The following is a 15,245-nucleotide window of genomic DNA, read 5'->3' on the forward strand; positions in this document are numbered from 1 at the left end:
GATACAACAGTGTATCCATTACCAATTCGAAGGTAACACTGCCCTTCAAAATTGCAGGTACAAGTGACATTATCACCCTCTTGCTGAACATGACAACTTCCTGAAAATTAGTGTTTTTGAGTAACTCATGATGAGTTTTGATTTTTCTACCACACCCTGGCTTTCCTTTTACATGTGCCCACAGGATGATGGCACAAACCAGCAGATGATCAAATGTCGTTTGTATTTTTAAAAATCCATGTATATATGCATGTGTTCATGTATGTAACTGTATATGTGTGCATACTGTAGTGTGCCTGTGGACGTCAGAGGTCAGACTCACATGTTGGTCCTTGCTTCTTCCTTGTTTAATGCAGGCTCTTTGAGGCATGCCAGGCTAACTGACCCTGAGGCCCGGGAAGCATATGTCCCTGACTGCCATCTTGGTATAGGAGCGCTGAGACTGCAGAAGCATGCTACTGTGTTTGGCTTTTTGTGGGCTCTTGGGAACTTCAGTCAAATCTTTGCACTCTAGTGGTAATAGTATTCTCTAGTGAGCCATCTCTTCAGCCTGTGCTTGTGTGTTTTAAGAGGTGGACACTGAAAGACACCTATGTAGTTCTCTTATATCTGGGCTTTGGGACTTGCCTCCCCTTTCCTGGACACCCCTTCTTTTGCCTACTTCCCTGACCATCCCTGCCATGCTACTTTGCTGCCCCTTTGAAAGGCTAGTATGCTGGCTGGTCTCTTGATGATAGTGCTATTTTGGATGGTTCTAGAGGCTTAAATTTTATCTGTCTGTCTATTATGTATCTATATATCTATGTCCCTATAGCTTTCTATATCTATGTATATCTGTGTGTATGTATGTATGTATGTATGTATATATGTATGTATCTACCCACCCAATCATCCATCCACCCATCCATCCATCTATCCATCTATCCATCCATCCATCCATCCTCACCTGCCTGTCTGTCTATCTGTCTATCTATCATCTATCTATCCACTTGCCTGTCTGTCTGTCTGTCCCTATCTATCTATCTATCTATCTATCTATCTATCTATCTATCTATCTATCTATCTTTTTTTTTTTGGTTCTTTTTTTCGGAGCTGGGGACCGAACCCAGGGCCTTGTGCTTCCTAGGCAAGCGCTCTACCACTGAGCTAAATCCCCAACCCCCTATCTATCTATCTATCTATCTATCTATCTATCTATCTATCTATCTATCTATCTATCCACTTGCCCATCTATCTGTCTCTGTCTATCTCTCTCTCTCTATCTCTCTATATCTGTCTGTCTGTCTATCTATCTATCCATCCATCCATCCATCCATCTACTTGCCCATTTATCTGTCTCTTTGTCTGTCTATCTCTCTCTCTATCTCTCTATATCTGTCTGTCTGTCTATCTATCTATTCATCCATCCATCCATCCATCCATCTACTTGCCCATTTATCTGTCTCTTTGTCTATCTCTCTCTCTCTCTATCTCTCTATATCTATCTGTCTGCCCGTCTATCTATCTATCTATCTATCTATCTATCTATCTATCTATCTATCTATCTATCTATCTATCTAATATCATGGGCACAGATGCCATAGTGCATTTGTTGTGAAAAGAGAGATCCCAGGAGTCATTTCTCTTTCTATTATGTAGTTCCTGGGGAAGGAACTCAGGTCATCAGGCTTGGTAGCAGACAGCTTTACTTGCTGGCCCCAGAGGAAGTAGATGACTAGAAGCAAGTGCTTGGGGGTATCTTGTCCTTGTACCTGTCCCACTCTTCTTGCCGTCTGAAATGAGGCAAATGCACTCCCTTATCACACTCTATGGTCATTTGCTCTTCTTCCCAAGTGCATGAGGCCAAGCAATGAGGAACTGACCTCTGACCTGTGTGAAACCATGCACCAAATGCCCCTCTTTAAAGTGCTCCTGTCAGGTGTTTGGCCACCATGATGAGACTGTTTCTGCAACCGTCTTTCTCCTCCAAAACTCCTTATGTCTTCCTTTCACGGGGGTCAATATTTTTAGAATGTTAAAATTTTCATTTTCCTTTCTTACATCATTTATTTACATTGTGTGTTTGTCTGTCTTGCTGTGTATGTATGTACATGTATGCATTTGTGTGTGTGTGTGCATGTGTGTGTTGTGTGCACACATGTATGTATGTCCTAGTGCACTTGAGGGTCAGAGGACACCTTTCTGGACTGGGTTCTCTCAGTCTTCCACATGGGTTCCAGGGCTGGAGCTCAGCTTTGGAGGCAGGCAACATAATTTGCTGAGCCACCACTATGGTTCTTCTGGGCCTCCTAAACCTGCAAGCTCTGCCCCCACAAGCTCTATGTGAGAAGATGTCTTCTCAGCTCTCTTTCCCACTAGAACTTCATCAGCAAGAGTAGCCCGTGAGCTGCTGGTGCTGACAATGCCTGGGAGGGTGGGGGTGGGACCTGGCATCCACCTTCCTGGAGGGAACCATGAGAGATGAAAGTGACTTGGCCTTCATGGAATGGGAACCAGGAACTTCTGTCTTGGGACTGCACCCACAATATTTCAGGTAAAGAAAATTTGGGCTCTGTTCTTGACGGGATAACTTTCAAATCTGCTTGCTCAGCCTTTCAGAAGTCTCTGTGAGATTCCCAATAACCTCTAGGAAGTGTTCTTCAGTCAATCAGAGTGTGTGAAGCCAGGAATCCTGGTGGCTTTGACCTCTCTCCTGTAGGCCCTAGAAGTGGATCATTTTTTTTTCTCTGTCACATGTAGTCACATGTCACTGAGCAAGGATGACTTCAATGTTCATAGATCCTGCCTGGGCTATCTCTCTGGTGGGAATTAGTGATTGCCCAACTCTGAAGGGCAGCGGCTGCAGTGGGAAGGTTGTTATGTCTGTATGTTGAGTTTGGGCTGAAATCCAATTTAAAAAAAATTTTTAATGATGCCAGAATCCTGATCAATGTCTAGGCTGGATTGACTCATATTTCAAGATACATAGGAAGTAGAACATGACTTGGGCTGCCAGTGTGGCCTTTTCTCCTGCACCTGGGATGACTTTTAATTCTTTGTATTTCTTGTGACAAGTTCTATTTGAATGGCAGTTTTCTGCCCTTCTGTGAACCCTGCCTTAGCTTTTTAAACTAGCCAGAACTCAAATCAACCTTGATCACCACCAGGCAGGAGACTGCGGGCACATGCATTCAGGTAGTGAGCAGACGGAGGTGTCAGGGTGCTCTGTCTTAGCAGCTCTGCCACGGCTCCTCAGTACGTCAAACGCTCCCAGCATTCTCTTACTGAGCTCCTCACGCCCACGTCCACCCAAGATTTGCTGCTACTCCATAGCTTTTGAGCCAGTCTTTAAACTTCATAACAGCCCCTATAATTCAAAGGAGTTTTCTAAGAGGCAAAGGCGGATTCTGCATCAGTTAATTCTAGTAAGAACCTGGGGGATAGCTCAGTGGTACAGAGCATGCCTATGTATGTTCAAGGCCCTAGGTTTGATATGTAGATCTGAAAGGAAATAAAACAATGTAGCATCTGCTGATTTACACACACACACACACACACACACACACACACACACACACACATACACACACAATTTTAAAAAAGAGCAAATGGATGTAAAACTACTTATTCACCAAAGGTTAGAGAGGCAAAGCAGAGACTGCAACTTCTTGCCCACAGACCTCTGCCTAGCATGTTGCCAGCCCAGGTCATATGTGTTTCCTCTCTCCTGGATGCTTCATGTTCTGGACAAGAAAGGGGGTCTAATAGAGGTTTAAATGTCAGAGACAGCCACGAAGTGGCAGAGGTCTTCTTTAAGTCAACACACTCTGGGCTTTCATACAAAGGAAAGGAAGTTGCTGTGCCCATCAATGGTAAAGATTCCCACACACTCTATTTGAGCACACAAGGAGCCCATGCAAAGGCTGATGATAATGATGTTCAGAGTTGGTCCCACTGTATTTACAGGGATCTCCAAATCCTGCTTTATCTTTTCCCTGTGAGTCCAGATCAGCCCCCAGAAGGCCAAATGCCACTGTGTGGGTGCCCGGTTTTGACATTCTCTTTAAAGCAACAGAGCAGCCCGGGATGCAGACACCAATGGATCAGAGAGAGTTGACATTTGACTACTGGTTTTTTAATATCATCTAACTGTTCCCTTTAGGGAAAGAAGAAGATGAAATACTTTTTGGGGGACATCTTCGTGTAAGTTTTTCCTCTTTAAAAGTTCTTCATTCAACTTTTTGTGTGGTACATGTATGTGTACATGTTTGTGTGTATGTATATACATGTGTACAGGTGAATGCAAATGTTTACAAGTGCATGTAGCAGCCAGAGATCAGCAACAGGTGTCGTCTTCCTCAATCTCCCAGTTTCCTGTTCTCTCTCTCTCTCTCTCTCTCTCTCTCGCTCTCGCTCTCGCTCTCGCTCTCGCTCTCGCTCTCGCTCTCGCTCTCGCTCTCAATATTTTGAGACGGGGTCACAGCATAACCCTGGGTGGCCTGGAACTCACAACTTGAAGCATACTGGTCTCAAACTCACGGAGATCTGCTTGCCTCAGCTTCCCAAGTGTTGAAATTAAAGGTACACTGCACTTCTACCTTGTATTTTGAGTCAGATGTCTGGCTAAACCTGAGCTCATGGATTTGGCTGGACTGGCTGCCAGCAAGCTTCAGGGTCCTTTATGTTCTATGTCCCTAGAGCTGGGATTGTGGGTAAGTATCACCAGGCCTGTTTTATATGTGGGTGCTGGGGGTTCGAGCTCAGATCCTCATGCTCGTGCACCAAGCAGCAAGGGGCAGGCAGTTAACCAACTGAGCCCTCTTCTTTTTTTATTAACTTGAGTATTTCTTATTTACATTTCGAGTGTTATTCCCTTTCCCGGTTTCCGGGCAAACATCCCCCTCCCCCCTCCCCTTCCTTATGGGTGTTCCCCTCCCAACCCTCCCCCCATTGCCGCCCTCCCCCCATAGTCTAGTTCACTGGGGGTTCAGTCTTAGCAGGACCCAGGGCTTCCCCTTCCACTGGTGCTCTTACTAGGATGTTCATTGCTACCTATGGGGTCAGAGTCCAGGCTCAGTCCATGTATAGCCTTTAGGGAGTGGCTTAGTCCCTGGAAGCTGAGCCCTCTTCTTACTCCTGTGAGTTTTCCTCATCGGAGATTCAGAACCTAGTATTCATTGATGTTCTTCAACTTCTCTATGGTTTTATTGTCCTTTATTAGTTTGCTTGTCTAGTTCTTTTATAGACGGCCTGTCTCTGTGGAGTCCAGACTGGCCTTAAATTTGCCATCCCCCTGCCTCAGCTGCCTGAGTGCAGAGATCACAGTGCTTGACTCAGTGCTTTGGTTTTTAGTCCCATCTTTTAAGCTTTACGACAGCATGTACGGGCTATCCCAGCCTCTGAGTTTACTTCCTTTTTTTCTTGCTTTTTCTTGTTGTTTTGTTTTACATTTGACTTTTGAAGGTTTATCCTTGAGGCCCACCAATGAACCAGCCTCCTTGTTTGTCTTTTGTCTTTTGTACTGTTCCCAATGCAGCCACCAGGAGTGGACCTGAGATGTAAGTAAATACCATCCCGGGGCCAATGTGTGCGAACTGTCAGTTTGTATTCCCATGATGTGAGAGTGCCGCTGCCACGCCACGAATCACTCAGGATTACCCTACGGAGAGCTTTGCCTTCTGCCTGAAGGATTAGGGAAGCAGGGCTTAGATGCCATCCATCAGCCCCGTCTTTCAGGGAAGGCAAGTAAAGTCATCCCGCACCTGACCCACAGTCGAAGCTCTCTCCTTCCAACTCTCAGAGAAAGGTCACCTAAAGGTAATGGAATATTTTTTTTGTCAAGGTAGCATAGTCCCACTCCCTAAGCTGGCCTGGGAAAATGCTTGCTCGAGTGGATGACAGGGAGGAGGGGAAGCTTAGAGAGCAGAAAGGGAGATGGTTCAGTGCCCCAGGCGTTTCTAAAAGACATCCTCCTCGTTTATAGTTATTAATGCCACTTTTAAGAATAATCCTGCTGAAATGCAGGCTTAAGATCTTCTCAGAGGAGAATAGATGTTCAACAGCACATGGTTGCTAAGCAGAGGAACCAGGAGGACTTTCTCAACTAGGGATCTGGACTTGGTTTTCTTTTCTGCCACTTCGTTGGTGTGTGTGCCCGTGTGTGTGTGCCTGTGCCTGTGTGTGTGTGTGTGTGTGTGTGTGCCTGTGTGTTTGTGTGTGTCTGTGTGTGTGTGTCTGTGTGTGTGTGTGTCTGTGTGCGTGTGTGTCTATGGAAATTTTTGGTGCTGGTAACTTCACTCTGGGAGGACATCTTTAAAACATTTCTCATATTTGAAGAGGGAAGCAAGCTCATTAAGAACTCAGGAATGAATGTGATCCTCTAAGATCAAGGATCGACAAATGGGATCTCATAAAACTGCAAAGCTTCTGTAAGGCAAAGGACACTGTGATTAGGACAAAACGGCAACCAACAGATTGGGAAAAGATCTTTACCAATCCTACAACAGATAGAGGCCTTATATCCAAAATATACAAAGAACTCAAGAAGTTAGCCGCAGGGAGACAAATAACCCTATTAAAAAATGGGGTTCAGCAATCACAGAAAGACATACATGGTATGCACTCATTGATAAGTGGCTATTAGCCCAAATGCTTGAATTACCCTAGATGCCTAGAACAAATGAAACTCAAGACGGATGATCAAAATGTGAATGCTTCACTCCTTCTTTAAAAGGGGAACAAGAATACCCTTGGCAGGGAAGAGAGAGGCAAAGATTAAAACAGAGACTGAAGGAACACCCATTCAGAGCCTGCCCCACATGTGGCCCATACATATACAGCCACCCAATTAGACAAGATGGATGAAGCAAAGAAGTGCAGACCGACAGGAGCCGGATGTAGATCGCTCCTGAGAGACACAGCCAGAATACAGCAAATACAGAGGCGAATGCCAGCAGTAAACCACTGAACTGAGAATAGAACCCCCGTTGAAGGAATCAGAGAAAGAACTGGAAGAGCTTGAAGGGGCTCGAGACCCCATATGTACAACAATGCCAAGCAACCAGAGCTTCCAGGGACTAAGCCACTACCTAAAGACTATACATGGACTGACCCTGGACTCTGACCTCATAGGAAGCAATGAATATCCTAGTAAGAGCACCAGTGGAAGGGGAAGCCCTGGGTCCTGCTAAGACTGAACCCCCAGTGAACTAGACTGGTGGGGGGAGGGCGGCAATGGGGGGAGGGTTGGGAGGGGAACACCCATAAGGAAGGGGAGGGGGGAGGGGGATGTTTGCCCGGAAACCGGGAAAGGGAATAACACTCGAAATGTAAATAAGAAATACTCAAGTTAATAAAAAAAATGGGGTTCAGAGCTAAACAAAGAATTCACAGCTGAGGAATATCAAATGGCTGAGAAGCACCTAAAGAAATGTTCAACATCTTTAGTCATAAGGGAAATGCAAATCAAAACAACCCTGAGATTTCCCCTCACACCAGTGAGAATGGCTAAGATCAAAAATTCAGGTGACAACAAATGCTGGCGAGGATGTAGAGAAAGAGGAACACTCCTCCATTGTTGGTGGGATTGCAGACTGGTAAAACCATTCTGGAAATCAGTCTGGAGGTTCCTCAGAAAATTGGACATTGAACTGCCTGAGGATCCAGCTATACCTCTCTTGGGCATATACCCAAAAGATGCCCCAACATATAAAAAAGACACGTGCTCCACTATGTTCATAGCAGCCTTATTTATAATAGCCAGAAGCTGGAAAGAACCCAGATGCCCTTCAACAGAGGAATGGATACAGAAAATGTGGTACATCTACACAATGGAATATTACTCAGCTATCAAAAACAACGAGTTTATGAAATTCGTAGGCAAATGGTTGGAACTGGAAAATATCATCCTGAGTGAGGTAACCCAATCACAGAAAAACACACATGGTATGCACTCATTGATAAGTGGCTATTAGCCCAAATGCTTGAATTACCCTAGATGCATAGAACACATGAAACTCAAGACGGATGATCAAAATGTGAATGCTTCACTCCTTCTTTAAAAGGGGAACAAGAATACCCTTGGCAGGGAATAGAGAGGCAAAGATTAAAGCAGAGACAGAAGGAACACCCATTCAGAGCCTGCCCCACATGTGGCCCATACATATACAGCCACCCAATTAGACAAGATGGTTGAAGCAAAGAAGTGCAGACTGTCAGGAGCCGGATATAGATCTCTCCTGAGAGACACAGTCAGAATACAGCAAATACAGAGGCGAATGCCAGCAGCAAACCACTGAACTGAGAATAGGACCCCCATTGAAGGAATCAGAGAAAGAACTGGAAGAGCTTGAAGGGGCTCGAGACACCATATGTACAACAATGCCAAGCAACCAGAGCTTCCAGGGACTAAGCCACTCCCTAAAGGCTATACATGGACTGAGCCTGGACTCTGACCTCATAGGTAGCAATGAATATCCTAGTAAGATCACCAGTGGAAGGGGAAGTCCTTGTTCCTGCTAAGACTGAACCCCCAGTGAACGTGATTGTTGGGGGGAGGGTGGCAATGGGGGGAGGATGGGTAGGGGAACCCCCCTAAAGAAGGGGAGGGGGAGGGACTAGGGGGATGTTTGCCGGGAAACTGGGAAAGGGAATAACACTCGAAATGTAAATAAGAAATACTCAAGTTAATAAAAAAAAGTAATAAAAAAAGGAAAGAAAAAGGAAAAAAAGGGAAAAAAAGGGAAAAAAGGAAAAAAGGAAAAAAAGGAAAAAAAAGGAAAAAAAGGGAAAAAAAGGGAAAAAAGGAAAAAAAGAAAAAAAAGGAAAAAAAGGAAAAAAAAAGGAAAAAAAAAGAAAAAAAAAAAGAACTCAGGAATGGGGACAAGAAGTTTAACCCAGGGCAGGGGGAAGGGCTCTGTGGGGACAGTGTTTGTTCTGAAAGCTCTAGGATTTGCATTTGATCAGCAGGATCCACAGGAAAAGGTGTCATGATGGTGTTCTGTTGTAATCTCCGCGCTAGAGAGGTGGGAAGAGTGAATCTCGGGCCAGTGAGAGATACTTCCTTAAAAAATGGGGGGTGGGGTCTGAAGAACAACAGAGATAAAGAGTTATCTGGCACCCGTTGTGTCCTGGCACCTGTATGCATACGTGTGGACCACATGTACATGTGTGCACACAGATACACACACACACACACACACACACACACACACACACACACACACATGAAAATCAATGTAAAAAATAAAATAGCACGAAAGATTTTGCGTTTATTTTAGATTGTTTCGTTTTTTTCTGGAACCAATGACTCTGGGTCTCTGTGTGTGTGTGTGTGTGTGTGTGTGTGTGTGTGTGTGTGTATCTGTGTAGTGTATATGTGTATATTTTTATAGAAGGATATTTCTATATCTCTGTTGTGTTGTTAGCAGCTTATTGAGGAAATAGCCCCGTCTACACAGGGCTTTGGCAGTTGACCCTCTTGGTGGTGTGACTTTTAAATTGTCTTCTATCATTGCTCATTCCTGGTTTCTATAGGCTGCTTTGGCCCTGTATCTCTCTGACCTGTTGCTGCTGGGGGAATCCTAGGAATTGTTGCACAGCACCATCTCTGTTTACACCTCTGGCGAGGCCATTTTGGTTCATGGATCTAAGCATCATTTACATCCTGATGATTCCAAAATTTATCTTACTTTATATTTTAGTTTGTTATGTAATTGAGGCTGACCTCAAACTTGAGATCCTCTTGCTCATTCTCACATCGCAGAGCATTTATATCTCTTGCACAGGTCTTTCTCATCAAGTCGGTACCCATATACTCAGTTGCTAATTTGAACTTACCCATGAGCCCAGTGCGGCAATGGCTACTCACAGAAGACCCGTATGTGATAAAGCCAACAAAATGAATCAATGTTGCAGCGAGCAGCACTGATTAGATTCAGCGAATTATGAAGAAGAAAAGAAAAAGAAAGAAAAAGGCATAGTGGGGTATGTGTGCATGTGCGTGCGTGCGTGCGTGCGTGCGTGCGTGCGTGTTGGGGAGTGACTGGGAAGAGCTGGAGGTGGGTCTCATTTGCTTGCAGTAGATTCTGATCTCTATGGACTATCTGATGAGCAGCACAAACTTATAGCCGAGGCTGTGTTCTGTAAATCTACGTCCCCTCTCATCTTCATCAGTAGCCTTCCTACATGGTTAGCTGCTTAGCTCAGAAATTATGACCTGGCTTCCTTCTGTCACAAAGTCTTCCGACCTGTTAGCAAACCCTGTCCTTGTGACCATGAGAACATAGCTACAATTCCATCATTCTTCTCTTTCACTCTGCCTCTAGTCACCACCATCTCTCATTTAGATTAAGACCAACAGACATCAAATTGGTCCCATATTCCCCTACATGCTCTTCTTAGTGCAGATAGACCATCTAAAATTAAATTTTCATCTTTCCTGTACCAACAGCCCATTGCGATGGCTTCTCATTGAACCCCAACGTTACCTTCAAAAGCCTTTCTCCACTTCATGTTTTTTAAAATTATTGGTTTATTTATTCATTGACAATGTTCTTCTACAGGTGCTCATTGATCATTTCTGTGTCCAACTCCCACTGCCCCCAGTTATTGATAAGTACCCCTCCCATTAGTGCTGCCCTCTAGAAGACTGCCATTTTTATGGCTTGATGTTGGGTAGGCCTTGTGCAGCTGACCACGATTACAGTGGGCTATGAATGTCCTAGTCTTGTCATGTCCAGAAGACACTGTTCCACAGCAGTCCACACTGACCTCTGACTCTTGCATTTTCCTGCCCCACCATCTGCAAATTTTTCTGAGCCTTCGTGGGCGGGGTTGATGTAGATGTCTTCTTTAGAGTTGAACATCCAACAGTCACTTATTCTCAACCCTTGGACCAGTTATGAGTCTGAACTATGGTCCACTGCAGAAGAAGCTTCTCTGGCCAAGATCGAGAACAGCATTAATGTGTACTCCTTGGTTTTGAGATAACTTTGTTATGTCTTTGTTGTTTTAAACCAATGCCCTTATGCTCCCACCTTAGGACACTCATGCTAATGTTCTCCTGTGTACCACTGAGACACGTTTACACATGCTCTCTTATTTACTGCACTTCATTGTCAGTGTTTACTGATTACTTTCTGCATGCACCATTTCATCTAGTTCTATTAAAATTATTCTACGGAAAAAAGTAAATTTCCATATGCTAATGCATGCAGTATTAAAATATATAGCACATCATTGTCTTTCCATTTCCTGCTCTTCCAGAGCTTTAATGATTGCAGTTGAGACATGGGTTGCTTCAGGGGAGGGATAGGTATGGCCTAGATGAAGTCAGATGCCCATCGCTCAACCTTGAGCCTCTTAAATCCATAGCCAGACAATAGCATCAAGTAAATACTTTGGATTTGCAAAACCTAGTTGGTGTAGGTAGAAGAAAGGTGGCTTCTAACCTTCCTAAGCTGGATTTGAGGTTCTTCAACTCAATCTATGTTACTATCCTGTTTCCCCCAGGCACAAATTGAGGGGACTGAAAACTTCTCAGAGGAAACCAACCCTTTGTGTGGTGTATTGTCCCTAATGTTGTGGGAGTAGTGGAGTTCAATCTGAGGTTCTAATTTTTTTTTTTTTTTTGGTTAAAAATGATTTTCTTTTTTTTTTTTATTTTTTTTATTTTTTTTTATTAACTTGAGTATTTCTTATATACATTTCGAGTGTTATTCCCTTTCCCGGTTTCCGGGCAAACATCCCCCTCCCCCCTCCCCTTCCTTATGGGTGTTCCCCTCCCAACCCTCCCACCATTGCCGCCCTCCCCCCATAGACTAGTTCACTGGGGGTTCAGTCTTAGCAGGACCCAGGGCTTCCCCTTCCACTGGTGCTCTTACTAGGATATTCATTGCTACCTATGGGGTCAGAGTCCAGGGTCAGTCCATGTATAGTCTTTAGGTAGTGGCTTAGTCCCTGGAAGCTCTGGTTGCTTGGCATTGTTGTACTTTTGGGGTCTCGAGCCCCTTCAAGCTCTTCCAGTTCTTTCTCTGATTCCTTCAATAGGGGACCTATTCTCAGTTCAGTGGTTTGCTGCTGGCATTCGCCTCTGTATTTGCTGTATTCTGGCTGTGTCTCTCAGGAGCGATCTACATCCGGCTCCTGTCGGTCTGCACTTCTTTGCTTCATCCATCTAGTCCAATTGGGTGGCTGTATATGTATGGGCCAAATGTGGGGAGGCTCTGAATGGGTGTTCCTTCAGTCTCTGTTTTAATCTTTGCCTCTCCCTTCCCTGCCAAGGGTATTCTTTTTCCTCATTTAAAGAAGGAGTGAAGCATTCACATTTTGATCATCCGTCTTGAGTTTCGTTTGTTCTAGGGATCTAGGGTAATTCAAGCATTTGGGCTAATAGCCACTTATCAATGAGTGCATACCATGTATGTCTTTCTGTGATTGGGTTAGTTCACTCAGGATGATATTTTCCAGTTCCAACCATTTGCCTACGAATTTCATAAACTCGTTGTTTTTGATAGCTGAGTAGTATTCCATTGTGTAGATGTACCACATTTTCTGTATCCATTCCTCTGTTGAAGGGCATCTGGGTTCTTTCCATTTTCTGGCTATTATAAATAAGGCTGCGATGAACATAGTGGAGCACGTGTCTCTTTTATATGTTGAGGCATCTTTTGGGTATATGCCCAAGAGAGGTATAGCTGGATCCTCAGGCAGTTCAATGTCCAATTTTCTGAGGAACCTCCAGACTGATTTCCAGAATGGTTTTACCAGTCTGCAATCCCACCAACAATGGAGGAGTGTTCCTCTTTCTCCACAACCTCGCCAGCATCTGCTGTCACCTGAGTTTTTGATCTTAGCCATTCTCACTGGTGTGAGGTGAAATCTCAGGGTTGTTTTGATTTGCATTTCCCTTATGACTAAAGATGTTGAACATTTCTTTAGGTGTTTCTCAGCCATTCGGCATTCCTCAGCTGTGAATTCTTTGTTTAGCTCTGAACCCCATTTTTTAATAGGGTTATTTGTTTCCCTGCGGTCTAACTTCTTGAGTTCTTTGTATATTTTGGATATAAGGCCTCTATCTGTTGTAGGGTTGGTAAAGATCTTTTCCCAATCTGTTGGTTGCCGTTTTGTCCTAACCACAGTGTCCTTTGCCTTACAGAAGCTTTGCAGTTTTATGAGATCCCATTTGTCAATTCTTGATCTTAGAGCATAAGCCATTGGTGTTTTGTTCAGGAAATTTTTTCCAGTGCCCATGTGTTCCAGATGCTTCCCTAGTTTTTCTTCTATTAGTTTGAGTGTGTCTGGTTTGATGTGGAGGTCCTTGATCCACTTCGACTTAAGCTTTGTACAGGGTGATAAGCCTGGATCGATCTGCATTCTTCTACATGTTGCCCTCCAGTTGAACCAGCACCATTTGCTGAAAATGCTATCTTTTTTCCATTGGATGGTTTTGGCTCCTTTGTCAAAAATCAAGTGACCATAGGTGTGTGGGTTCATTTCTGGGTCTTCAATTCTATTCCATTGGTCTATCTGTCTGTCTCTGTACCAATACCATGCAGTTTTTATCACTATTGCTCTGTAATACTGCTTGAGTTCAGGGATAGTGATTCCCCCTGAAGTCCTTTTATTGTTGAGGATAGCTTTAGCTATCCTGGGTTTTTTGTTATTCCAGATGAATTTGCAAATTGTTCTGTCTAACTCTTTGAAGAATTGGATTGGTATTTTGATGGGGATTGCATTGAATCTGTAGATTGCTTTTGGTAAAATGGCCATTTTTACTATATTAATCCTGCCAATCCATGAGCATGGGAGATCTTTCCATCTTCTGAGGTCTTCTTCAATTTCTTTCTTCAGTGTCTTGAAGTTCTTATTGTACAGATCTTTTACTTGCTTGGTTAAAGTCACACCGAGGTACTTTATATTATTTGGGTCTATTATGAAGGGTGTCGTTTCCCTAATTTCTTTCTCGGCTTGTTTCTCTTTTGTATAGAGGAAGGCAACTGATTTATTTGAGTTAATTTTATACCCAGCCACTTTGCTGAAGTTGTTTATCAGCTTTAGTAGTTCTCTGGTGGAACTTTTGGGATCACTTAAATATACTATCATATCATCTGCAAATAGTGATATTTTGACCTCTTCTTTTCCGATCTGTATCCCTTTGATCTCCTTTTGTTGTCTGATTGCTCTGGCTAGAACTTCAAGAACTATATTGAATAAGTAGGGAGAGAGTGGGCAGCCTTGTCTAGTCCCTGATTTTAGTGGGATTGCTTCAAGTTTCTCTCCATTTAGTTTAATGTTAGCAACTGGTTTGCTGTATATGGCTTTTACTATGTTTAGGTATGGGCCTTGAATTCCTATTCTTTCCAGGACTTTTATCATGAAGGGGTGTTGAATTTTGTCAAATGCTTTCTCGGCATCTAATGAAATGATCATGTGGTTCTGTTCTTTCAGTTTGTTTATATAATGGATCACGTTGATGGTTTTCCGTATATTAAACCATCCCTGCATGCCTGGGATGAAGCCTACTTGATCATGGTGGATGATTGTTTTGATGTGCTCTTGAATTCGGTTTGCCAGAATTTTATTGAGTATTTTTGCGTCGATATTCATAAGGGAAATTGGTCTGACGTTCTCTTTCTTTGTTGTGTCTTTGTGTGGTTTAGGTATAAGAGTAATTGTAGATTCGTAGAAGGAATTCGGTAGGGCTCCATCTGTTTCAATTTTGTGGAATAGTTTGGATAATATTGGTATGAGGTCTTCTATGAAGGTTTGATAGAATTCTGCACTAAACCCATCTGGACCTGGGCTCTTTTTGGTTGGGAGACCTTTAATGACTGCTTCTATTTCCTTAGGAGTTATGGGGTTGTTTAACTGATTTATCTGTTCCTGATTTAACTTTGATACCTGGTATCTGTCTAGGAAATTGTCCATTTCCTGAAGATTTTCAAATTTTGTTGAATATAGGTTTTTATAGTAAGATCTGATGATTTTTTGAATTTCCTCTGAATCTGTAGTTATGTCTCCCTTTTCATTTCTGATTTTGTTAATTTGGACGCACTCTCTGTGTCCTCTCGTTAGTCTGGCTAAGGGTTTATCTATCTTGTTGATTTTCTCAAAGAACCAACTTTTGGTCCTGTTGATTCTTTCTATGGTCCTTTTTGTTTCTACTTGGTTGATTTCAGCTCTGAGTTTGATTATTTCCTGCCTTCTACTCCTCCTGGGTGTATTTGCTTCTTTTTGTTCTAGAGCTTTTAGGTGTGCTGTCAAGC

This window comes from Rattus norvegicus, chromosome 17 (assembly GCF_021556685.1).
Source record: "Rattus norvegicus strain SHRSP/BbbUtx chromosome 17, alternate assembly SHRSP_T2T, whole genome shotgun sequence".
Taxonomy (NCBI): Eukaryota; Metazoa; Chordata; class Mammalia; order Rodentia; family Muridae; genus Rattus; species Rattus norvegicus.